This window comes from Prionailurus viverrinus, chromosome B4, assembly GCF_022837055.1.
Source record: "Prionailurus viverrinus isolate Anna chromosome B4, UM_Priviv_1.0, whole genome shotgun sequence".
Taxonomy (NCBI): domain Eukaryota; kingdom Metazoa; phylum Chordata; class Mammalia; order Carnivora; family Felidae; genus Prionailurus; species Prionailurus viverrinus.
In genome coordinates this window covers 66,280,603-66,305,946 of record NC_062567.1, presented here as the reverse complement: position 1 = coordinate 66,305,946, position 25,344 = coordinate 66,280,603, and positions in this window count along the sequence as shown.

Genomic DNA, 25,344 nt, shown 5'->3' with positions numbered 1-25,344 from the left:
ATGATTTGATGCAAAATCATACAATTCATGAGTTTTGTGTTCAGGAAGTTTTTTTTGTTTTGTTTTAAGTTCAATTCCAAGAAACTGTGATTATCGGGAGGTGATCTGGGAAAACGGCCACTGAGCTTAGGTAACAAGTTTCTCAGCACTGTGATCTGGACTTATTTACAATTTACCAACCTAGGAAGGGTTTCAAATAAACAGGGAGTCATGGCTTCCTGAAACTGTGTAGCTAATCTTAGAAAAAACACACACAAAGAGAAGACCTAAGTCTTTTATCAAAGTAAAATAACAGTGCCACATGATTAAGAGATTTTTTTTTTTAGTCCACAGAATTTTGACTAGTAATTATAAACAGAGATAACAATTAACACCATAGTCTCCAAGGTAGAGGTATCATCTAATGACAAAAATATCTGCTGATTCAGACCTTATTGCCAACAGTGCACGCTAGAGGATTGCCAGCAGCCTGCATTTTGCCTCAAGCTGTGTAGTTCTCTCAGAGCAGATATTAATTTAAGATGTTAATGCTTATGTCATCAGATGTTCTTATTTACAGACTGCGACCCTGTTAATTTGCAGTCCGTGATTATACTCGTAATTTTTATTGGTTCATTTCACGAACACATAGCTTGTTTGCTTCCTTTATTTGCTGGTCCCTTTACAGGAGGATTTGACTGGTAGTTTCTAGGATTTGACCAGTAGTTTTACCTGAGCTTTAGAAAAATCTGTCCTGAGAACCGCTGAAGATGAACTGTGATAAACATATGGAGCATTTCTGAAGATGGTTCTCATATCAGAAGACTTTGGATTAAATTTACTCACGACTTAGCCACTCACCTTATTCACTCCCAAACACTGTTGAGCACCATGTGCCTGTCATTATGCTCATCGACATATGCTAATTGCCGGATGTGTGTGAAGATGAAGAAGGCAGTTTCTGACCTCTGAGATATTCCTAGGGTAGCAGTTTACAAAGTTATCTAATACATATTTTTTCAAAATTCCACCTGAGGCAGTTGTTCGGAACTAAGGATGTAGTTTGCCATATAAGTAAGACCTAGAGGTTGCTAATGCAACAAGCCAGCCACAATCCTATGTAATGCATGAAATGTGCTGTTACTGAATCTAATTCTTATGTGAAATGACATGTATTTAAGGAAAATGTACTCAAGAGACGCCACTCAGAATGCCAAGAAGATCATTTCTCTGTGGTAATAGAAAACTTGCCCTTTGTCCACTCCCCCCATCTTTTGAGAGCGGGAGAGAGAGAAGCATAGCTCCAAGAGGCTGGTGGGAGTCCAGCTGGGTGAGCACTGGCCTGAGTTAGGGCTCCTGACAGAAGGAGTGACCTGTCTACTCTAAGACAACTAAGATCAGTTGTCTTATCTTTTGAAAAGAAGGGAGGGGGGTCACCTGAGTGGCTCAGTCAGTTAAGTGCCCCACTCTTGATTTCTGCTCAGGTCATGATCTTATGGTTCATGGGATCAAGTCCCATGTCAGGCTCTGTGCCAACAGCATGGAGCCTGCTTGGGATTCTTTCTTTCCCTCTCTCTCTGCTCCTTGCTTGCGTGCAATTGCATGCTCTCTCTCCCAAAATAAACATGTAAAAAAAGAAAAGAGAGGGGGTAGTCTGTTTCTCTTTCCATTACCTCGAAAAAGAGTCAAATATTGGTATGCCAATGCAACATATTCCAATTTATACAGTACTTGGTCTGTTGAGGAAGTGTCAACAGACTGACCCTGCTAAATTTAGACAGAGCTTGTTCAATTTTCTCAGATTCCAGGAGCTCAAACTACTTATTAAAAACCTCTCAGTTGGAAATAAGACTGTAGATCTGTCGGCCTTTTGCCGAACCATTAAGCCATAGATACTGCTTTTACTGAGTAGGGTATAACTTTAGTTGTTGAGAAGGAGATTATTTTCAGTGGTACATATCACCATAGTAACTGGATTTTCAAGCAGGGCTGTCGAAATGGAACTTAAAAGTCACACCGAAACAGGTCTAACTTGCACTGGCTTCAAAAGGATCCTGTTGGAGAGACGCAGAGGTTCATGCACTACATGCCATTTGATCTATGATTACTGAAAGGCACAGGGAAAGAGGCAGGCAATATGCATGTTCCTATCAATATGTTGCAACATTAAGAAAACAGTGTGCATCCCACTGCTGATTCGCTATAAGCAAACAATCCAACGAATAGCCTATTCTTTTGTAACTTTGTGGCTTGAATTAATGCAGCATTTATGAATATACAAAACTGACATTGGATTTGGTTCTTTCAAAAATTTAAATTAGCATTCCAGAACTTACTCATCTTAAAACAGCAAATATTATTGTGTCCTACCAGGTACTGCGTAGTCATCGTAGGAGAGAGTGTGCTTGATACAACAGTAAAAGTACAAAACGTGTAATAGGAATTTAGTGAGAAAATCAGCATCAAATTTTAGAACTAAAAGGAAATGTAGATGATAAAGTCCTTAAATCCTAAATAAGAGAGATCATTCGTAATGTCTCTAATTACCAAATGAGGAAGCAAAGTCCACAGTGATTGAGCAACTTGATGAAGGTCACACAGATTGTTTTAGGTAGAATGACGGCTAGAAGCCAACTATTCTGACTTTTGAATAAGGAGATTAGGAGAAACATGACAAATTAAAGATTGAGAGGTTCTCCATGAGTTGCTCACAATTTAAAGAAGAAAGCAAAATAAATATACACGAAGCAAGAACATCATTACAAAAGTGGCAAGGGTTTAGGATTAAGGGTGAGAATGTTCCCATGGAATTTCTTTTAAAATTTCTCATTAATTTTTAAGGCATATGGCTTCTAAAATACAGATTGCAGTTCGTGAGATTGTTTTTTTTTTTTAAATACAGAAAAGCATAGGGATGGTTATAAAAGACATGCATGAACTGATTACTGAAACTTGGTAACTTTTTTAATTTGGGGGAGTCTTTTCTTCCCTAACTTTTTCCTCCACCCCCTCTTTGTTTTGTTCCTTCTTTCTAAATAAGAGGAATATTATATTACAGAAAAAATTGTTTCTCAATTTCACACTCCCAGGCAACCACTATCATGAATGCATTTTTCAGTAAGTATCTAGTGAGCTCCTACTATGTGTCAGGCAGAGTTCTAGATGCTTGACATACATCAGTTTTTTTTTTTAAAGAAACATTTCTGACCAAAAATATTTTACATTTTAGAGGAAGAATTTTATGTGTATCCAATTTTATCTTTTTTTATTGAAAAATTTTTTTAATGTTTACTTATTTTTGAGAAACAGAGTATGAGCAGGGGAGGAGCAGAGTGAGAGCGAGACACAGAATCTGAGGCAGGCTCCAGGCTCTGAGCTGTCAGCACAGAGGCCGACATGGGACCTGAACCCACTAAGTGTGAGATCATGACTAGAGTTGAAGTCAGAGCTTAACCAATGAAGCCACCCAGGTGCCCCAATGTGTATCCAATTTTATATAAATATATTTTATGTAAGTATATAAGTATTTGTGCACACAAATAATATGTTATTTTTCTTTCTGTGTATTTTTTAAGTTTATGTATTTATTTTGAGAGAGAGAGAGAGAGAGAACCTGTGTGTGAGTGGGTGAGGGGCAGAGAGAGAGGGAGAGAGAATCCCAAGCAGGCTCTGCACTGTCAGCATGGAGCCCAATGCAGGGCTCAAACCCACAAACTGTGAGATCGGGACCTGAGACAAAATCAAGAGTTGGACAGCTTAACTGACTGAGCCACCCAGGGCCCCTCTATTTCTGTGTATTTTTAAATGCATGCAATTTGTATCACTCTGTGTATTAATCCCAAGCTACAATTTGCTTTTTCCACTCGGCATTATGTCTTTGAGGTCTATAGAGATCAAGTTCATTTTTAGCTGCCTTAAGTATTGATATCTTTTATTTATTCATCCCTCTATTGACACCACCCTCTAGCTGGTGTCACCATTGGGATAATGCTGGGATGTCATCCTTGTAAGTGTCTCCCATGCACATATGTGAGTCCCTTCAAGGTATTTGCCTACACATGGGTTTTCTGGGTCTTTGGGTAAAATCATTTTCACTTTCCTAGATGCTGCTGAATTAGTTATTCCAGTAATCATACCATTTGATACTCCCAACAGCAGTGATTTTCACCCAGAAAGTATTGATAGTCCATAGTCATTTAATCTCTTTTTTGACATATATCGGAATTGCATGTTTTTGTTTTCTGCAGGGAGGGCAGTATTTGTGCGAAGAGCGCTTTGAGAAATGTAAATCCGCAATTACTGCTGATTTATTAAGGAATGACCTAAGATTAACATTCTAGAAAGTGGCTAGGGAAGTAGTTTTTATATTATGGGACAGAAATCTTATCCACAGTCTTAATAAGTAGGGAAAGCTGGGCTCAGTTCTTCTCTATGTAGGGTAGTTGGCTGACATAAAATAAAGCCAAACCTGTGAAGAAATACAAGCATGGTGATACAAAAATACTAGAAATAACCCACTACCAGTGAGGGTGCAAATGTAACTATGTGAGAAACTGAAAATTGCAAGAAAATTGTCTAAAAATTAGATTCCATAGAGTATTTTCCAAGCTGTGTTATAAAACTGATTTCTATAATTAAAACTCTCTTGGGGCGCCTGGGTGGCGCAGTCGGTTAAGCGTCCGACTTCAGCCAGGTCACGATCTCGCGGTCCGGGAGTTCGAGCCCCGCGTCAGGCTCTGGGCTGATGGCTCAGAGCCTGGAGCCTGTTTCCGATTCTGTGTCTCCCTCTCTCTCTGCCCCTCCCCCGTTCATGCTCTGTCTCTCTCTGTCCCCAAAATAAATAAACGTTGAAAAAAAAAATAAAAATAAATAAAAATAAAAAATAAAACTCTCTACCATGAAAAAAAAGGAAATTTCTTCTAAATGCTGGCAAACAGGTTATGTTGAGAGAATTTGAAAACAGACTTCACAATTTTTTTCTTTCTCCATCAAGTAAGCACAATTAATATGTAAGTTGAAACTATTTATAATTCAGAGGAAATTATCTAGACAATTGCTGGTTACTCGGCTAAGAGTATTGGATATCAAAATTGGTTGAATTTAAATGCTCAATTACATAAATTATAATTTAATATAATTTAATATAATTATAAATCCTTGAATCAACTAATAATTTTTGAAATTCTGGCAAAGACAAAAGTTTGAGAGAGGATGTTTTTGAGTCTCAATGCCTTTTATCTTTCCCATCTCCCAATTTTATTGAGGAATAATTGACACTTATAATTGTGTACATTTAAAGTCTACGATGTGATGATTTGATATTCATATACATTATGAAATGATTACACTGTCTTTCCTTTTTGATCTCAAAATCCATGGCCCTGGAGCACCTATGGCTAAGAGTTTTTTCCATAAACATTGTTTTTTTTTTTTATTATTTTTTTTTTTTAATTTTTTTTCAACGTTTATTTTTGGGACAGAGAGAGACAGAGCATGAACGGGGGAGGGGCAGAGAGAGAGGGAGACACAGAATCGGAAACAGGCTCCAGGCTCTGAGCCATCAGCCCAGAGCCCGACGCGGGGCTCGAACTCACGGACCGTGAGATCGCGACCTGGCTGAAGTCGGACGCTCAACCGACTGCGCCACCCAGGCGCCCCTCCATAAACATTGTTTTAAGAGAAGTTCATGATGTCATGCAATGTCTCCTGTCCTCAAGATGATGGAAATTCCAGAGAGGAACTATGGAGGGCAAATCTTGAGCAAGAGGGAGCTTAGATGCTAGTGAACACCTAGGAAGAACTCAGTGTTTTCCTAGGTACAAGAAAATGAACCATCCACCTGGACTTGTGTTATGGGAATCTTGAGTGTACAATGGACTTATGGTTATTAAAGAATGGTACACAGTGTCCTGGGGGCTGATACTTCTCAGCCATCACTTAGACTCCCCACACTAATGCAGCCTGCTGTGAGCACATTCCTGAACCAGTGTTGGTGGAAGAAGATCAGAGTCAGTTACCCAGACTTCCTAGGGAGTCACACTAAGAGCCCTTACCTAGGTCAAATGGCGAATCCTTCATGTATCAGGTCAAAGAAGGATGGAGATATCTCAGTGTGCTCTCTTGGACCCAGAGGACTTTGGGAGAGCATCTGAATATATCCCATGCTTCAGAGAGAGATATAGCAGCAATTGAGAAAGAATCTTGTAGATTGAGTAGCATTGCATTTTTTTTTAAAGGAGAATAATGCATCAGCAAATATGCCTGCAGTCTGCGATTGGAGAGTGGATAAGAAATTAGATGTCCTCCAGATTCCAAAATCTGGAGACCATCCAGGCTCAAGGGAAGCTGGAGGAGCTGGCATGAGTAAGTAAGACTCAACCATGTGAACTCTTCTCACAACTTGTACACCACCATAGGAGCTGCAAGGGAAATAAAAGTTGACTGAGAAAAAGGATAAATTGACTGAGAAAACTCTGAATTATTATTTTTTTACTCTAAATTGACCAAAATTAAGTTGCTATCGGCAGGTAGAATGGAGATTCAAGATAAAAAGTAAGTGCAATTATAGAAAATTAAATCGACATGATTTGCACATTTGAGTTCATAGCCCTAGAAATCTGTATTCATCTCAGAATTTTAACTCTGAGACCTTAATATTCTTGATAACATATATTTGTATGACAGGACTAAGAAAGATAAAAGAGTTGAAAGCACTGATTAGCTTTTGAAATGCTATTGAACTCAGTCTACTTAAAATTTTAATTTTCTAATTCCTACAGGTTAAAGGATAACATAAGTTAATATGTTATTATGTGTTTCTGTGGTATAATAGCAGAAGAGTATGTAAAAATTCCAAATCAGTTTCATAATTTGCACATTTTGGAAATGTGAATTTTTATTGATTTTTGAGAGACTAAAAACCTGATTTGCAAATATAAAAGATGCTTTAGTTTAATAGAAATCTAAAAATATGCAACAACTCATTTTATAATGAATTTAAAATGGCTATAAGTTCCCTTTTATGCACTCTTATTATTCATTTTCACAATTATAAAACAAGAACAGGAGTATACTTTCTATTAGTTGTATTGTTTTATCAATGTAAGTATAACAAATTGCAGTACTTATCTCTTTTTCTGAAACTATGTGTTCCCGATTTTACACAGCTGATAAGATATCCATTTGGGAGCTTGGCTTATTATGATCATAATTTGAAAAATTCAATGGAGACTGTCAAAACTTCAGATGCAAAACAATATTTATAGATACCATCAGGAGAAACACTGCTCCCCCCCCCCCCCCCCAGTAGTTCTTGTGGTTCAGCTTCCGAGGCAAATACTGTTAGTTGCTTATGCATTTTCATTATTGCCTTCTTTCTTCCTAAGGAGCTCCAACTTTGTATTTCCCATAAATCCACCAAACACAACACTTAAGCAATGACCTTTTCAGAAAATTTCCCTGAAGACTTGAGGATTCCGTAACATGGTCACACAATAGAATATGAAAATTCAGAGTTCGATGAGAGAAATCAGCACGCCCTGAGTTCATCTACCCTGACCCTTCTACTGTGAGAGTTGCCACAGTCCCAGGGTATGTTGATGTATGAGCGTGGTCTCTTTAATTCCCTGGAATCTGGCCTCTTTGAACACATCCTCCAACCCTGGACTCCACGGTCCTGTGGCCCCTGGTTCCAGATCTTTTTCCATCTTATAGTGACATCCATTTTCTTCAGAGGAAGCTATTTTCTCCTTTCACAGGATCTTACCAGGCCTTTGTTGCTGACAAAGCCTATCCCTACTGTTTAGGAATAAGGGCATAAAATGTTGCTCCATGAAATGGAACCCAAAAGGTTCTACCTAAATAGATGTGGTATCTTTATGGTATATTAAAGATTATTTTTAAGTTTATTTGTTTTTGAGAGAGAGAGAGAGAGTGCGCGTGAGCAAGCTGGGGAGGGGCAGAGAGAGAATCACAAGCAGGCTCTGCACTGTCAGTGCAGAGCCCAACGTGGGCTCAAACCCATGAACTGTGAGATCATAACCTGAGCCAAAATCAAGAGTCAGATGCTTAACTGACTGAGCTAGTCAGGCATCTGTGGTATTTTTAAATATTAGCAGCATTTTCTCCCTAAGTAAAAACACATATTTAAAATATATTCAATTTAATGTAAGTTTTTTTAAATTTAATATGGGTTTTGGAATGACATCATTAAGAAGTCTTGTGCCTGCAAATGTAGGTAACTAGTTGATAACATTGAGAAAAAAAATTGAGAAATAAAACCTAGGTAGCCTCACTTCAAAAAGGTCTAAGAGACCTGGTGCTATAATTTTAAGGAGTATTTTTATTAAAACCTTTAGTTTGAAATATCTCTGGACAAAAGATTCACAGTTGAGCTCTTTTATATTTATGTAAATATCATTTTGATATCATAGACTCTTTTTCCAGTGGCTCTAACTAAGCAGTCTTCTAATATGTGATTTGATTTGTGACTTGGTCTTTGAGTGCTTTGTGCAGCGATGGGCATCAGTTATCCTTCCACAGAGACCTTCCATTAAAAGTAGTAAACGAGATTTTGGGTTTATAAATCAGATTCTCAAGAGTTCAGTTACTGAGAATCCATTTTCCAGAGTCTGATCACCTCTTGGTCAAGTTATTCAACCTCTTTGAGTTTCAGCACCCCATCTGTGAAATGTCAATTTAAAATACCGTCTATTTTATTTATATCTTGCCTCATTCGAGAAAGAATTGAAAAACACTTCTAGAAGAGCAAATATTAAAAATAATAAAAAATACAAACACTAAAAGAAAATATATATTAGAGAATTCAGAGCACACATAGAGAAATCAGTTCCTAGGAAAGTAATAATACCGTAGACTCCCCCTTATCGACAGGGGATACATTCTAAGACCCCCAGTGGGTGCCTGAAAGCACAGATACAGAACCCTACATAATAATATGTTTTTCCTACACATACATACCTCTGATAAAGTTTAATCTATAAATTAGACATGTTAAATGTTAACAACAATAACAAATAATAAAATAGAGCAATTATAACAATACACTTTAATAAAACTTATGTGTGTGGGCTCTCAAAATATCTTACTGTACTGTATACTGACCCTTCTTTTTGTGATGATGTGAGGAGATAAAAATCCCCCATGATGAGATGAAGTGAGATGACTGGTGTAGCACTGAGATGTAGTGTTAGGCCACTGTTGACCTGACAATTTGGTAGAAGGATGATTTGCTTCTGGACTATGCCCACAGGTAAATGAAACTGCAGGAATTGAAACCATGGAAAAGAGAGAACTACTGTATAGTCAATCTCTAAGTGTAAAAGGATAAAACTGACCACTGTATCTGTTTAAAGAGGCTAATAACAGTACCTGTTTTGTAGGGTTGATGAGGAGATTGAATGATGTGGTCTATATCCTATTGCTGGCACATCACAGGGTTCATCACGTGTAAGTTGCCTTCCTCTTGGGAAATTGAGATGTGGATTTGTCACAGAACCTTGGATTTGTGGTGATGTTAAAACATGGGCCTTGGTGGGGAGGGGGGGAAGGGGAGTTCTGCTCCCACTATAAGGATAAAAGGGGAGAGTATAGGGTGCCTAGGTGGCTCAGTAGGTTAAGCTTCCGAGTTCAGCTTGTGTCATGATCTCACAGCTTGTGAGTTTGAGTCCCACGTTGGGCTCTGTGCTGACATCTCAGAGCCTGGAGCCTGCTTCATAATCTGTGTCTGCCTCTCTTTCTGCTCTTCCCCCGCTCATGCTCTCTCTCCCAAAAATAAATAAACATTAAACATTTTTAAAAAAATAATAGCATAGTATATAATATTGGTGTAAATATTTGTTCAATATATTAGTCTGAGAAAGAAAGAAATACAGAACTGGGCAGAACAGATAGTGGTTGGGCTGTGTGACCCTAAAAAGGAAGAATAGGGCCCAGTGGGGAGATGCCGATTTCAGCTTAACATAAGGAAGACTTCTTTAGCATACAAAGTTCACCAAATGTGGCATATGTTGTTTCAGGAAATAGTGACTATCTCATCCCAGGAGGTGTTTACATGTAATTCCCATTGGCTGGAAAGCTGTTGAAAGAATTTGAGGAGTGGATGGCTGGAAGAACTACTTACAATATCTTGCTATCATAGTTCTGTGATTTTTCTGAAGAGGTTCATTGAATAGTGTGAATCTTAAATAAGTTTTAATGTCAGGAATGAACATAGATCAATAAAGAACAGGAACAGGCATTATTGTAGAACTCTGCGCGAGTCCTAATATTTATCCTTGCCTGTCATTTTTATCCTCTTGGAAACTCCCTATCCATCCCATTACTTTAACCGCCAATTTCCCCATTATCTCTGACTCTTTACAATTACCATTCTCTCCTCAAATGAATCTGGCTGACAAATTCAGATGTTGTTTCTTTATAACATGTCAGAATCGATTTGTAGATTGCTTTTCTGGCTTCTGAGACTCAGTAATTTTCTCTTTGATATATGCAAAATATAGTGATCCCAATCAAAATTTTACCGAGTTTTCTGATGTAGAATCTTTACTTTTACTTTTTTTTCTTTCTCAGTTGCTTTCAAGAGCTTCTTTTCCAACTCATCATGAAAAAACAAAAAAAAAATTGTCAATATTTTTCCCAGTCTGGGTTCTATTTTGTTTTCTTCTCCAAGCTTCTTGGGTCATCACACTCTTCCTTTCCTCAATCCATGACATTCTCAGGATTCTTTCACTTTGAAATAGGTAGACTGAATACCTACAAAGCCACCTGTTGTCTTTTTTTGTTCAGATTCTTGCTGAAATCTCATTCTTATGATTCTATTATTTTCTTTAAATTCCCTAAGGAAGAAAAGTCAGTTAAAATAAATACCAGAAGCAAATAGAATAATGAATGAGCTCTCACCTGAGAGATGTAACAACCATCCTGCTGAAACTTGCTGAGAGCACGTGATATGGTTAGTGCTCAAGAGAAGGTAACATCTCATTAATTGCCTGGACCACGATTTTCTCTTCACCCTGCGTGCTTCAAAACGGAGTTGAGATGGGGCTTCTGGGTGACTCAGTTGGTTAAGCATCTGACTTCAGCTCAGGTCATGATCTCATGGTTTGTGGGTTCCAGGCCCACATCGGGCTCTGTGCTGACAGCTCAGAGCTTGGAACCTGTTTCAGATTCTGTGTCTCCCTCTCACTCTGCCCCTTCCCCACTCATGTTCCGTATCTCTCTCTCTCTCTCTCTCTCTCTCTCTCTCAAAATTAAATAAACATGAAAAAAAATGGAGGTGAGATTTTATTATTGATATCTTAGTGTGTAGAAATTACAGAGTTTGTGACTTGGATTTTTAATGTCATAAACCTGTAGAATATTTTATTTTTTAACTTATTTATTTATTTATTATTTATTTTTTAATGTTTATTTACTTTTGAGAGAGAGAGAGACAGAGAGGCAGAATGCAAGTGGGGGAGGGGCAGAGAGAGAGGAAGACATAGAATCCAAAGCAGGCTCTGGGCTCTGAGCTGTCAGCGTAAACGCGAGATCATGACCTGGGCGGAATGCTTAACCGACTGAGCCACCCAGGTGCCCCTGATTTTTCTTTTTTTAATGCTTCATGACCTCATGGTATATTCACCACGAACCAAAGGAGTGGGTGAAACAAGTGTTATTATTCCCATTTACCAGGTTAAATCATTGGTGTTTAAAAAGATTAAGGGATTTTATGAAGAATTGCAAGACTATCTGATGCATCCAGAACTCAAATTCATGTCTTCTGTCTTCTGGCCCACTGCTCCTTAACATTTAAATATCATTTCATTCCAGTTCATGCAGACCATTTTCTCTGTAATCTTTTGAAATGTGTTCTTAGAATTTATTTCTCTCACCAACATCTTTTAATAAAAACCCCTTGTTAATTGCCATTTATGGAAATCTTAACAAAAATCTGAAGATCTCTAAATCTAGAGACACTTAATTTGATTAAAATCACATTTTTAAGTCACGTGCTTCCAATTGTTTAACTGACTGCCTACCACAGACTATCAATTGATAGAATCTTGGGAGTTACTTAATTTCAGTATTTCGTACACACTCCCATTTGCTGAATGCATTGAGGAAAGTATACATTTTAGCTGACTAGGTATTTAGCAGTGGAAAAGAGTAGCTCCAATCATAATTCTTTTTTCTATTTTAATATCCACGTGCTGAGGAAGGTTGTCTATTTATCACCTATCTCAGACAAACAACCTTACTACTTAAAGGATGTTTAACTTCTCAGAACCTGATGACCAATAAATCACTGTAAAGTTATTCCAACATGGAAAATAAACATTCTTTATAACTCTGCAACACTTTTAACTCAACACCAAGGTTTTCCCTTAATGAAATAGCAATTTTTTTATAGGAATAAGAGCAGTTAGTAAACTTTGAGTGAAAATCAGAGTTAAAAGTTTACGTATTTTCATGCTGACGATTGAAATAAAAACTGCAAACAAACACATCTTCACTTTCTTTGTGTGAAATAAATACATAGTTTTTTTTAAAAGAAAATTGAATATTATGGTCCCCATGGAAAAAAAAATACGGCTTTGCACTAATATTGTAAGTAAGGAGTTTCTGAAAAATAACAGAATAAAATGTTTTAAAAAATCACAAAAAGCTTTTACTCCAGGCTATTATAATGAAGAAAAAGTGTTCCAAATGTGAACTAATGAAGTACGAAGTAATGAATATTTAATTTGTATAATTTACCAAAGTGCTTTTAGAAATCAGAGCTACATTCTTCATAAACATAATGTTCATTAGGCCTTAACTGTAGTTCGCATGCAATTACCATATCGCTCCTGTACAACTCCAGCATCCTATGGCATTGAGTAAAACCCCTCTGAGACTATCTTGAGGGCAAAGAGGGAAAAGGAGCAGGAAAGCTGTTGTGGCTGGGAAATTTGAATAGCTTGTGTTTGACAAGGAAAATTTAGAAGATTCTGCATACCTGAAGAGGGGGCGGCCAGCACGTTTCACCCGGAATCCCTACCCTTCTGGCAAGAACATTTTGAAGGGTTTACCAAAACACAAAATTAGTTTGATGGCTCAGTAGGACTCATTATCACATTCTTAAAAGTAAGAGGAGAGCTACTTAAAATCTGACTGATAACATATTAGTTCAAGCCGAGCAGTTTTCAGTAGAAACAAACCCATGATGTGATATGAATTTTAATATGACCGTTAATGTAGCTCACATAGACTTTGGAGCCCGCAAGCCTGCTCTCCTTGTCTGTTACTATAATGGGAGATGACTTTTTTTTTTCTCTTAAAGCACATCTCCCCTTCCTCTCTGTTATTTTATCAATTTGGCAACAAAATTGCCCCTGCCATTACAGGGCGAGGTAAACATTTTAATTAAAAAAAAAATTTTTTTTTAAATATCTAGAGAAAATCTGTAAAATGAAATTCCAATATTTTTAAAGTGTACAAATCACCTGTAATAAAGTAAATCTGACAAAAGAGATTTCATAACTTTGAAAACTCCCTTTGCTTTGTAATGCTTCTCTTCGATTATTCTGCCTCTACATAATTCAACATGCAAGAAGTCATTAAAAATTGTTCCATAGTCAGTCTGGTCTGTTATTACTAATTTCAGCACAGGCCATCCAAGGAGAGTCACATAGCACTTTTAAATGCAACAGAGATATCGACTTCCTTGGAAAATGGTCTACTTATGTGATTTATAATAAAAGAATAATAGCACTACCTTAGAGATGCTGAGAGTTTGGGATAACATGGAGGAACTGAGTACCAAATTAATATGGAAATCATTAGCACATAGTCCTGCCAAGGATTTCCATTAAAGTGTTGAGAGAAAAATGATTTTGACAAATTATGTATTTTATGAGCAAAAATATGCAACCTGCTGCGTTTGGCACTTTGTCCTTCCATTCCTGAAAGAAAGGTAAATTGCCTTTGCTGTGAGTCACTGTAATTGGATTCCAATTTCTCCAACAGCACTGTCGATTAGCTGAGATGCCCACCTGGAAGCATTCAGTGACAGCTGGCAGGTACGGCCTTCAGGGAGCTCATGCCTATTGGACTTAGATCCTGTCCGAGTGAAGGGAGAATCTCTCAGGAGAGTATTTTGGCAACTTGAGGTTATCATTTAAGAAATCTATTGGCAAGGATTTTTCATTTAGCTTGTCATTTGGAGAAGCAGAAAAATTCAACTTCACTTTAGAGTAGGAATAAGCTCATAATTGAGATGGCCAGAGTGAATGCATTCTGGGACTAAGTCCTGCAGGAAGAATTTCATAGGGTATCAGGCTCTACACAATAAAAGGATTATGGAATTGTTGTGCCAGATATAGGAAAAAAGAACTTTTTATCTGTCTTGACCAGAATAAATGAATTGGAGAATAAAGACAACCACTCAGATAATTTTATGGACCCACAACATTTTATAGTACTGGCAGGAAATTTAAAACATTTAAAGGTGCTGAGTTTAAAGCTTAAGCAAATAATCTAGTTGAGGACACCCAGTGGTCAAATGACAGCATAGGAGGAAAATGTAGAAGTGAGACTATGTCTTGTAGAAATGAATGAGATCACCAGGGAGGGAGAGAAAGAGGAAAACCCCGGGGCAAGAGAAAAGTAAGAGAGAAGGAAGGGTGATAGACATGGTGGTTGAATTGAGGAGACAATTCATATTCATACAGTCTATTTCCTCAAGGAGGAGGCAAGACTCCCATTTGCAGAGTGAAGGAGATGCACATGGATTTGGGAACTTTATGAGAGTAGGGAGACCAGGAAAGTAGTACGGCAAAACTTGCATGTAGTTACAGTCAACTAGAGATAAATAATTGCCCAGCAGTCGTGATAGGTCAGTGGATGTTGGAGAACATGGTTTAGTTTTAATGGCAGCTGGCATGATTGTGTGACTTTTCCTGTAATGCTCAGCAGCCAATAGTAAGAGAGGAGCGGTCTGATGATTGACATTACTCAAAGCTGTAAATGGCCATGATGGATATTTTCAGGTTCAGAGTGACCTTTAAAGCACCAAACAGCCGGGGTGCCTGGCTAGCTCAGTCAGTGGAGCATGAGACTCTTGATCTTGGGGAAGTGGGTTCAAGCCCCATGTTGGGTGTAGAGATTATGTAAAAAAAAATACTTTAGTGGGGCACCTGGGTCACTCAGTTGGTTAAGCCTCGAATTCTTTGTTTTGGCTCAGGTCATGATCTCATGGTTTGTGGGTTTGAGCCCCACTTCGGGCTCTGTGCTGACAGCATGGAGCCTGCTTGCGATTCTCTCTCCCTCTCTACCCCTCCCCTGTTTTCTCACTCTCTCTCTCAAAATAAATAGAATTTAAAAAAATACTTGGAAATTTATTTGGAACATATTTGGAAAACATGAGGCCAATGGTTTGTGAGGCCAGTGTTTAATGCTTCCACATAATGAACTTATTGTTGATTAAAAATTTCAGTTACATTTTATGCTAATGCTTTCAGTACAAGAAAATATTTTCATCAAAATATATCTGAGGGTTTTAAATTTCTGGATAATTACTTCAGATCTCTACTTTATAATGAGCCTAGTAGAAGCCAAAAAACAAACCAATGAACAAAAACTCACACAAGAAAAGACAAAAGACAGAAAACAAAAAGCAAAAGACAAGTATTAATTCATGGGAATTACTAATCTAGGAAGACTCTAAAACATGGTGCCAGAATTCACCTAAATGACCAGTTAGATCCAGGCTAGACCATTTAGAATGATATTAAGGGAGGACTTTTAAGAGGGAGGAGATATTTTCCAAGTAGTAATTTTTTATTTATTTTCACATATCTCTTGTTTGTGTCTAATAAACTAGTACAATCTATGATGTAAATGTACTTAGTATGGGGTTTAAATAGCCTATTGAGAATATCAAATTCCAAGTATCTCTTTTCCATTTGTAGAAAATATATTTAGAGTTAGTTAATTATGGTTTAGAAACTGTTTTAGATAAGAATGAAGCCATTATTAAAGATCACTAAACAAAATAGCTGCATAATTGCCTTTGGGACAAGCTGTTTTTGCAGGCGGATCAGTACCAGGAAAGTGGCAGGAAATATGGGAAGTCAATACGATCTCCAATGTGGGACTCAGGAGAGCACGGTGGGACCAACAAACCAGTGATCTTAGTTGGTCAGATAGGCTGATTTTGTTTCTAGGTCATCAGTACTCCCACCAAGCCAAAACCAACTTCCTTCCCAGACTTTATTTTACAGGCTTAAAATGGTCGAAGACCCTTTTGAGAGACACTAAGCCTCCAATGCCCAAATATGACTTTACTTCCTGGACAAACTCCTGGTCGCTATAGAAAAGTGTAAAAGTGCACTCTCATTATGATAAAAATTATGAACTAAACCGGTTGCCCACGTAATTAGCTCTAATGTTGACACTGAAACTCCTGATGGAACAGGCAGTTAGACAGGAATTGGAGACAAAGGTGGTGATAAACGGGTGACACATTAGAAGCCTGAGTGCACAACATCCTGCCTGTGGCTTTTAACCTCCTGGCTTCAGGCTTCCAATACTCCTGGGCTGACAGACACAGAGTGACACCTGCGGAGCACATACCCTCTTGTCTTCAACCTCTGCCACACGGTAGCCTGTAGCTCCCTTATAATGTATTTACCTGGTTTTGACCCCCCACTTCCAACTGGTAGGAGGAGTCCGTTAGGTGATTGGAAACAACTCAGTGGGAGCCCGCCCTGGCTGCTACCTATAACCTCTGCAGACATAGAAAGACAGTACCGCTGATCTGGTGCACTTGCCACCCTTGGGCCTGCCCGCTCTCCCACCTTGAGTGTGTACTGTCCTTAATAAACTCGGCTCAGGTCATGATCTTGCAGTTCATGAGTTCAAGACCCACGTCCGGCTCACGCTGCTGTCAGCACAGAGCCTACTTCAGGTCCTCTGTCTTCCCCTCTCTCTACCCCTTCTCCACTTGCCCTATCTCTCAAAAGTAAATAAAACATTAAAAAAAAAAATAAATGGCTTTGTGCTTGCTACTTTCCTTCTGGCTGTCTTTATTCATGTGCAGATCCTCGTGTCTTTCTTCAGGAATCCAAGAGTTCAGACCTCTATTCACACAATGCAGACTCCTACATACCTGTTGCCCCTGTTGAGTCACACATTACTCTATAGACCCAAGGTGTATTGAAAATAGGCAGAGAATTTGAGGTGCTCTGGCTTCCAAACCGAGGTTTCAGTAAAACCAATGCTCCAACATACAGTCTAAACTTCTTTCTTTTAAAAGGTACTTTTGAGACTCTGGATCTTTGGGCTGGATTTGTCCCTGCTAAATGAAGAGGAAGAAAAAAATATCTATCTATATCTATATCTATATCTATATCTATATCTATATCTATATCTATATCATCTATATCATCTATGTCTATCTATAATCTATCTATATCCATATCCATATCCATAACCATATCTATACACACACACGTACAAAGAAACATATCTGTAAAATTGTTTTAAATTCCTACTTTATTGTACCAATATAAATGACAGACCTGGTTTACATTTTCCAACTTATAAAATAGGAGGGATAAAGTATTTCTCTAACTGCTTTAAATCATAGCTAATGATAAGTAATTACAAGTAATCTCTCAAGATGAAAAACATCATTTAAGAACATAATTTTTATGACTTAAATTTTTCATTGCTCTAAAGAAGGTGCAAAAAGACATCTTATAACACTGTGGGAGAATAGCCTTCCCTTAAATCTCTTTGGTCAAAATGAATTTTGTCTCAGGCTAGTTTGAGACAAATTCAGTCATGACTGGTAGCCTTGACTGTTACTGCCCTTGGGTCATGTGGAGAACTGTAGCAATTAAAGCCCAGCAGTGTTTGCTCTGTGTCACAAAGTATTCTTGGAACCGTTGTCATTAGTCTAACACCAAAATGAAGCCAAGCCATATTTCGGAGAGGCGATAGTATAATATAGTGGTTAAGAACACAGGCTTCAGAGTCAGATAGACTCTATTACCATGAAACACTGCATATTGTTCCAAAATATCTGCTTCCTTACAGATTCTTCCTTATGGGCCCTCCCTATGGGGGCTAACCAAAGCCCATCACCCATGTTACTTTCTTCATCAATGGAAGGTGAGTGAACGTGACAGAACTTTAAGATCCATTTTGTGGTCAGCTGCACAGACTCTTTTTCCTCTATTGTGAGGCCAACAATATCCCAGATAAAGGCCACTCCTTAACTCAAATCCCTGAGTGAATGCAATTTGGAGCAGGGAAACAACCTCCCTGTAGCCAATATTAACATAAGTGAAATAAACTTAAATAAATTTTGTAAGTATAATCCACTGAAATTTTGGGATATACTCACCATCAAACTAGCCTATTCAGAGTGTTATAGAAATCGTGCTGCAAGTTGAGTACCCTGCTGTTAAAAAAAAAAAAAAAGCCTGAAATAAGTAAAATGTTTTGGGGCTGGCCAGAAGGTGGTAAAGATGCTGTTATTGTGGGCAGGAAGCCATTGTATGCAGTAGTGAAACATTTAGCAACACTGTTGCCCACAGTAACTTGGAAAGCAGGTAATGTACTTAATTAACTTGTCGCTTTAGGTGAAGGAATTGGAAAATAGAATGTTTGTAGCATAAATTGTTCACTGTAAGTTGTATTTGACAAGCTATTGAGATGCGCTTAGGAAAGAATCGATTGATTTGCAAGAAGTAAAAAGCAATGGAGAGAGTCCAGTTAGTAGTGTTAAAAAAAAATGATAAAACCAAGAAAATCTTTGAACTACAAAGACTGATTAAACCCAGATTTTTGGTAAAAACCAATGCAGAGGTATGGCTGCCATGTTCTTTGTTGAAATCTCTGAATCAATTCAACTGGTGTCCAGAAAATCTTTTCAAATGGAAAACACCGCTCAGGGCAAGAGACTTACAGGCTCTCCCTCAGAAACCTGATAAGCTAGAATTATTAGCAATTAAAGAGGGGCATATCTGGAAAAGAACTGGAGGTGTGGCTACTGGCATTGTTATGCCCAGAATTCATGATCCCCAAAGACCACCAGGGAGCCCAGTTGGATGCAAAAGCAAAAGAGCCTTTATTCAAGCTAGCTCTAGCTCAATCCCCCACCTGCACCGATGCAGCTGCAGCGGTGAGATGCCTGGGAGAGAGAGTGAGTTTCAAAAGCACAAAGGTTTTATAGGGGTCTAGGGGCAGTTGGTGAGGTAATGGCTGTGGCCTCTGGCGATTGGCTGGGGAAGGGTCGTGGCCTCAGCCAATTGGCTGGGGAAGGGTCGGAGTCCTGTTAGGCAGGTCGCTGGGCGTGTTTTGATTGGGAAGTTTGAACGGGTGAGCGGGAGGTTACTCAAGAGGAGGAGGCGTGGTCTGAGGTTTCTGCGATTTTCCCAGAAAGGGGCCATGTCGGGGACATAGTCACTCAAGGTGGAGGACACAGAACAAGATGGAGTGGGCCGGCGTAGGTCCCCTCTTTCAGCATATGGAACTGAGTGGAATTTGTTTAAACAGATACAGAGTGAGTCTTCTGTAGGCAAGAAGCAGGTTGCAATAGTCACAGGGCTTCTAAGGAGGGCAGTGTCCAATGTTTATTTTAGGTGTAGCCAAGGACAAATAGGAAAACAAAGGATCACCCAGAGGGCAGAGGCAAGGTCACTGAGAACAGTAGTCTGAGGAACTACTTCTAGGGAAGAAAAGCAGTTAACAAAGGACTGTTCCCCACCTCTGGGGTAGGAGGCTTCTTTGCAACAAGTACCCAGTGACATTCCAGAGTTCTTATTGGTCAATGACTGCTGTGTGGTTTCCATCTTTATTCTTTCCAAACAGGAGAATTTGTTGCTATTAACCTGCTCCTGTGCCACCAAAATATGCCAGATGTGCAGTGATATGTTGGTAAATGTAATAGCTCTCTATCTGGGGAAAAAGCCCCAATTTATAGCATTTGCCCATTTCTGTGTTAGGTAATTCCAACCATGGGCAACTTTAAGCTACTAATGTGACATTTGCAAAATTCCTGAAAATGTAACAATGAACTCTCCTAAGGAGACCCAAGCCAGCTCCCGCACATCTTTGGTATGTGCCTGAAGCAGACTGACATATTTTTATTTGTGATTGATTGATTGCTCGTGGGTCTCAAAACCACGGGAGCCATACCCAGACCCGATGTAGAAACTATCACAAAATCCTAGACTTTCAGTCTGGTCTTATGTTAAGATAAAACTTTGGGGTTGACTCCAATAAAGAAAGAACCTAATATCTGTAACCCCATTATAGACTTTGATGAAATGTAATAGTGTCCGAACTATGTCCTGCCTCTCTCTGGGTCCTTCTGTATGGGACCCACATTCTACTAGAAAACATCTAGAATACATCTCCCTTCTACTGATGTCACACTTGCTCAGGTGGCTTGCTTTGGGCTGTGAGAGGAACATATATGAGTTTTTGAGCAGAACCCTGTGGTCCATTACAGTCTCTGGCATGAGACCAGCAATGATCTAGAGAGGGACGTATTGACAAGTTGGATCCTGGAATAAGTGGGGCAGGAAGCAGACCCTGCAAGTAATGCACCCATGTAGTTAAAAACCATAGAGGGTTCATTGTTTGTTTTTATTATTACTCTTTTTTTATTTTAACCACAGCATTGCCTGACTGATACTACCTAATAGCATTTTTAAGATAATTCCTTGCCCCAGCCTCTCCTGTAGGAAATGGGATAACAACGATACCTACCTCATTAGAGTTTTTGTGATGACTGAAAAATATTTGAATATTTGAAAGTGTCTGACAAAGAGGAACCCCCATTATTGGCATTGATCAATATTTGTTGTGAGCTGGAGATGAGGGTGATGATGATGTCCTATCATTAGAATTTCATACTGCGAATGCCTACATGAGTAGTTATGCAGGCAGAGGCATTGATCTTCAAGAAAAACCCTGAGAGCTTTCTGTTTAATGAAATAATTGTCCATGGAAGCCTTCAGAAAATAAACATCTTATCAATATGAAGTCTTAACAGAGCCATAAGACCTGAGTTGGAGCCCAATATTATCACGTCAAATCCACATAACCTTGGACAAACAGCTTAACCTTCGAGAGCCTCTGTCTCTTCCGCTAATGAGCGTGATTACATCTGCCCTGGCCCAACTCAAGGGATCATTAGCAAAATGCATGAATTTTATCTGAAAGCACTGTATACACTCTCAAGTGCTATAGTAATGTAAGAGCTTATGAATACTTTATAACCTGCTATCTGTTTGGTTTTCCCTATTTATGTTCTATATTTCTTTAAAAAAAAAAAAAAAACCCTCTGTCTCCTGCGTTCCGAAGGAAAAAGACTTGAATCGTTTCTTGACGTGTCAGTTGATGCAAAGAAAAACGCAATTTTGCCTGTGTTAGCTGAAACGGTTACTCTAATTCCCCTTCACCAGAACAACTCTGTGGACTACACTGTGCCAGATCATTCCTGCGGAGTTGGAGAGTGCATGCCCCACACTGAACCGATGAGGCCGGCTTCCGTGGTGCACATGGTGAGATTCAGTCCCAGAGTGAATACTCCAACTTTCTGGGGAGAAAACTGCAGCCTTGGAAGCAGGCTAGTACCCACTGCTGACGCTTTCCTGTGAGCTTCTAAGAGGCACAAGTTAAGTGGTACAAGTAAGTTTAGGAGGGACAGTGTGACCTCAGGGAAATATTTTTTTTTTCAAATTGTGCACAAATTGTGCCAATATATATGTGACGTTGAATGGGCATGCATGCAGTTTCATGATCAGACTTAATACTATTTTATACTAGACTTAATAACTATTCTATACATTTTAAGAGGATTTTTTTAATCAAGAAAAACATTGATTTTAAGAAATGATCCATTGGTATAAAATAAATCTGGAGTCAGACTGACCTTGAGTTTAAATCCTGGCCGGGCCACTTATCAGCTGTGTGATCTAGCGCACGTTACTTGATCTCTCTGAGCTTCTGCCTCTTCATCTGCAAATTGGGAATAATAATAAGATCTATCTCATTGAATTGGATGAGGATTACTGAGCAAGACAAGTAGAGTATTTAGCACATGCCTGGGCTTACAGTTAGAGTACAGTACAAATTCTGTTATACTTTACTGAGTTACTTGTTTTTGTTTATGCACACTTGACCGGCTTCCCTTTTATACTCTGACTGCTTATTTACTGTAGTCACTCTTTCTTCAAAATAGGCCTTTCTTCCCATTTATTACTACTGGTGTTCACAACTGCTAAACTGGCCTAAACTGTTTTGCAAATAGGCAACATTCCACGCTGGGTCTTTTCTACTCTTAGTTGTGTGGCGAGACGCAGAAACACTCACTACACTTGCCCACACCAGTAAGAGTCTGTGGAGAATGCGTTAGAAAAATTTTCTTTCAGTTTTGTCAATCGCTGCTCCCTGTTTATGTATTCATTTTATAGGTTGATTCATCTTTATTGTTAATTAAACCCTTAAATTACCATCCAAATTGGAATTAAAGTAAAATGTCAAAGACATTTACATTTCAAAACTAGATATTCCACAAGTACAATTAATCTCAGAGCATTAAAAAGAAAGGAAAATCATATTAGTGTTAAAATCCTAGACCCAGCAAGAAGCATAGCTTGTGGAAATAAGCTATTTATGTGGTAGCAAGCATTAGCCAGGGCATGAAGCAAAAAGTTCTACCTATGGAGAGACTGTTGGAGGTCCCCTGCTGAATGGATGGGGCGTGAGAAAATAAATAAGGTTGAAGCAAATAATGAAAACGAAGCATTCCTCCCCACTTCATTTCCAGACCGATTATAAATTGTCTTTAATCATAATCTCCAGTATTAGAAATTTCATCAGTTTATTTTTATCATGTGCTAGCATATTCTTGCTCCTTCCTGGGAATAAATGATCTGTTTTGGCCCAAGCCTTTTCATTTTGCAAAATTACTATTCCTTTTGCATCTCTCCTGCTGCTCCATATTACTCTAGAATATTTGTTAAGTACAGGAAAAATTCATGTTTTCCCCCTGCTTGTCAGGCCTAATGTGGAGGAAGGACTAATGAAAACCATTTTTCATGCTTATTCAACAGAAACCGTTAACATGAAACGAATGAAATGCTTTTTGCTTAAATTGAAACCTGCCCAAATGTTTCTGTAGAGAGTCTCTTTCTCTCTCTCTCTTTTAAACCAAATAAGCTGACCCCCTGTTTGTTTGGATAACAATTTCTCCCATTTCCCCAGGAACAAGTTACCCGGGATGGTAAACTCAACATGTTGACTAGGCCTTCACAGCAGTGTTAACCATCTGGACTGTGAAAGAATTGGTCCGATTTGAGGTAAGAAGCACAGACTCTGTGATGCGGTCTGGCCTCCCATGGCACTCACGGTCCTCACTGCCTCTGAACTGGTTTCTGGAAAAACAGCCGAAGCTCAGAAAGTGGAGGGGGGAGATGTGGTCCTGGAAACTCATGCTTCTTCCTTCAGTGGTTCAGTTCATTTCTACTTTATCAGAGGATAGCTGTCTGTGGTAGGGCTCTTTGCTCAAGTCCGTATTCTGAATCAGAGTACGACCCAGACTGGGAGCTACAGATGGGGTTTAACATGAGAAGAGTGGGAGAGGCAGAGAAGTGGGCAGAGGCCGCTGAGCTTGCCCTTGAGAAAAATTGGAACCATGCCTTTCACAGGTCAAGAAGGGGAAAAAAAAGCCTTGGCGAAGGAGGTGGGTGCTAAGGGAGAACGAGGTGTTGATAATAGGTTTGGAACCAAAGGAGTAAGAGCAAGTGAATTTAGACTAGAATGTGAAAGGCAAAAATTTAGTGATTGACCAATCTCAAGAGCATCTGTGAGAAAGGAGACAATTAGAACAATCAAGAATATTAATGGCAAGATCATGGTCAATGAAAATAAGACTCCTTAAAATCCGAATTCTTCCTATGTCACATTTGCCCCTGTACCTGCTCATTTCATGATGGCATGGGTGAAGCAAGTTCACTGACTGCTCCAACTTTAAGGGGTCCCTCAGAGCAGCCTGGAAATCATGTTTACTCATCTACAACTCTAGATGATAAGTCATCACCTTTTCTCTCTTCAAACCTCCTTCATTCTCCTTCCAGTTGTTGCTTTTCATCCCTATTTCACTGAGAAAGTAGAGGCAATCAGAAGCATGTCCCGCACATTCCACACCAGCATACCTTCCCGCCTACCTGCATTTGTACCCACACACTCTGACATCTTTCTACTTCAATAGATGAAGTCACTACACGCCTCTCAGAGACAAACACCCTCTCCAATATATCAGATCCTATTCCTTCTACACTGATTGAGACAATACCCCAGGGATCCCCCTTGCCTCTCCTGTGTGTTCCTTCGTTCTCACGCTGCTAGATCATTCTCATCAGCATAGAGCTGTGCTGAGTTTCTCCCACATCCTACCCCAACTCCCACCCCATTTTTCTACTCCTAAAGAACTCCAACTGCCTTTTGACCTCACCATTCCACAAAATGGCTCCGTTCAAGGTTAGTAATGTCCTCCATGTTGCTAACCAAAGGCCAATTATTGGCCCTTATTTAGTTTGGTCTCTCAGCAAAATTTGACAGTGCTGACAACTCTTTCCTTGCAACACCTTTTCCACATAGTTTCTGGAACACTACACACTGCTGTTTTTTCTCCTAATTCATAGCTGCTACTCCCCAAACTCCTTTGCCCTACTAATTTAGCAAACTTACAAAGACGGGTGCCCCAGAGCTCTAGTGCCCCTTGGAACTCTCTACCTCAGCCCTTGGACTTTTTCTCTTCTCTAACTACACCAGCCCTTCAGGTATCTATCTCTCTTGTGTCGGGTAGCTCTATCACGATGTTGATGATTCCTAAATTTATCTCCCTCTTAACTCCAGACACATATACTCAACTGTCTATTCAACATCTCAACTTAGATGAAAAATTTAGTGTTTCACAACCAAACTCTTTCTAGTGTGCCTTGAACATATTACTTCTGAAGTCTTCTCTGATCAGTAAATGGCAACTCCATTCTTCCAATTTACCTACTCTCTAAAATCCCCATTCAACCCATCAATATATCTTATTATTCCTACCTTCAAAATACACTCAGAATCTGACTCCTGCTACCAGCATGGTTCAAGCAGCTGTCATTTCTTTTTCTGGATAATTGCAGTGTTCTCTTACCTGGCTTTGCTGTTTTTGCATTTGCACCCAGTAGTAAACATTATGACTGCTCACTGAAATTAGGTTTCTTTCCCTCCTGGGAGGACTGTATTTTCTGGGGCTTCTGGCTAGTTCTTGGGAATGGAGTGTGAGTAGAAGCAAAAGTCCCCCGTGGA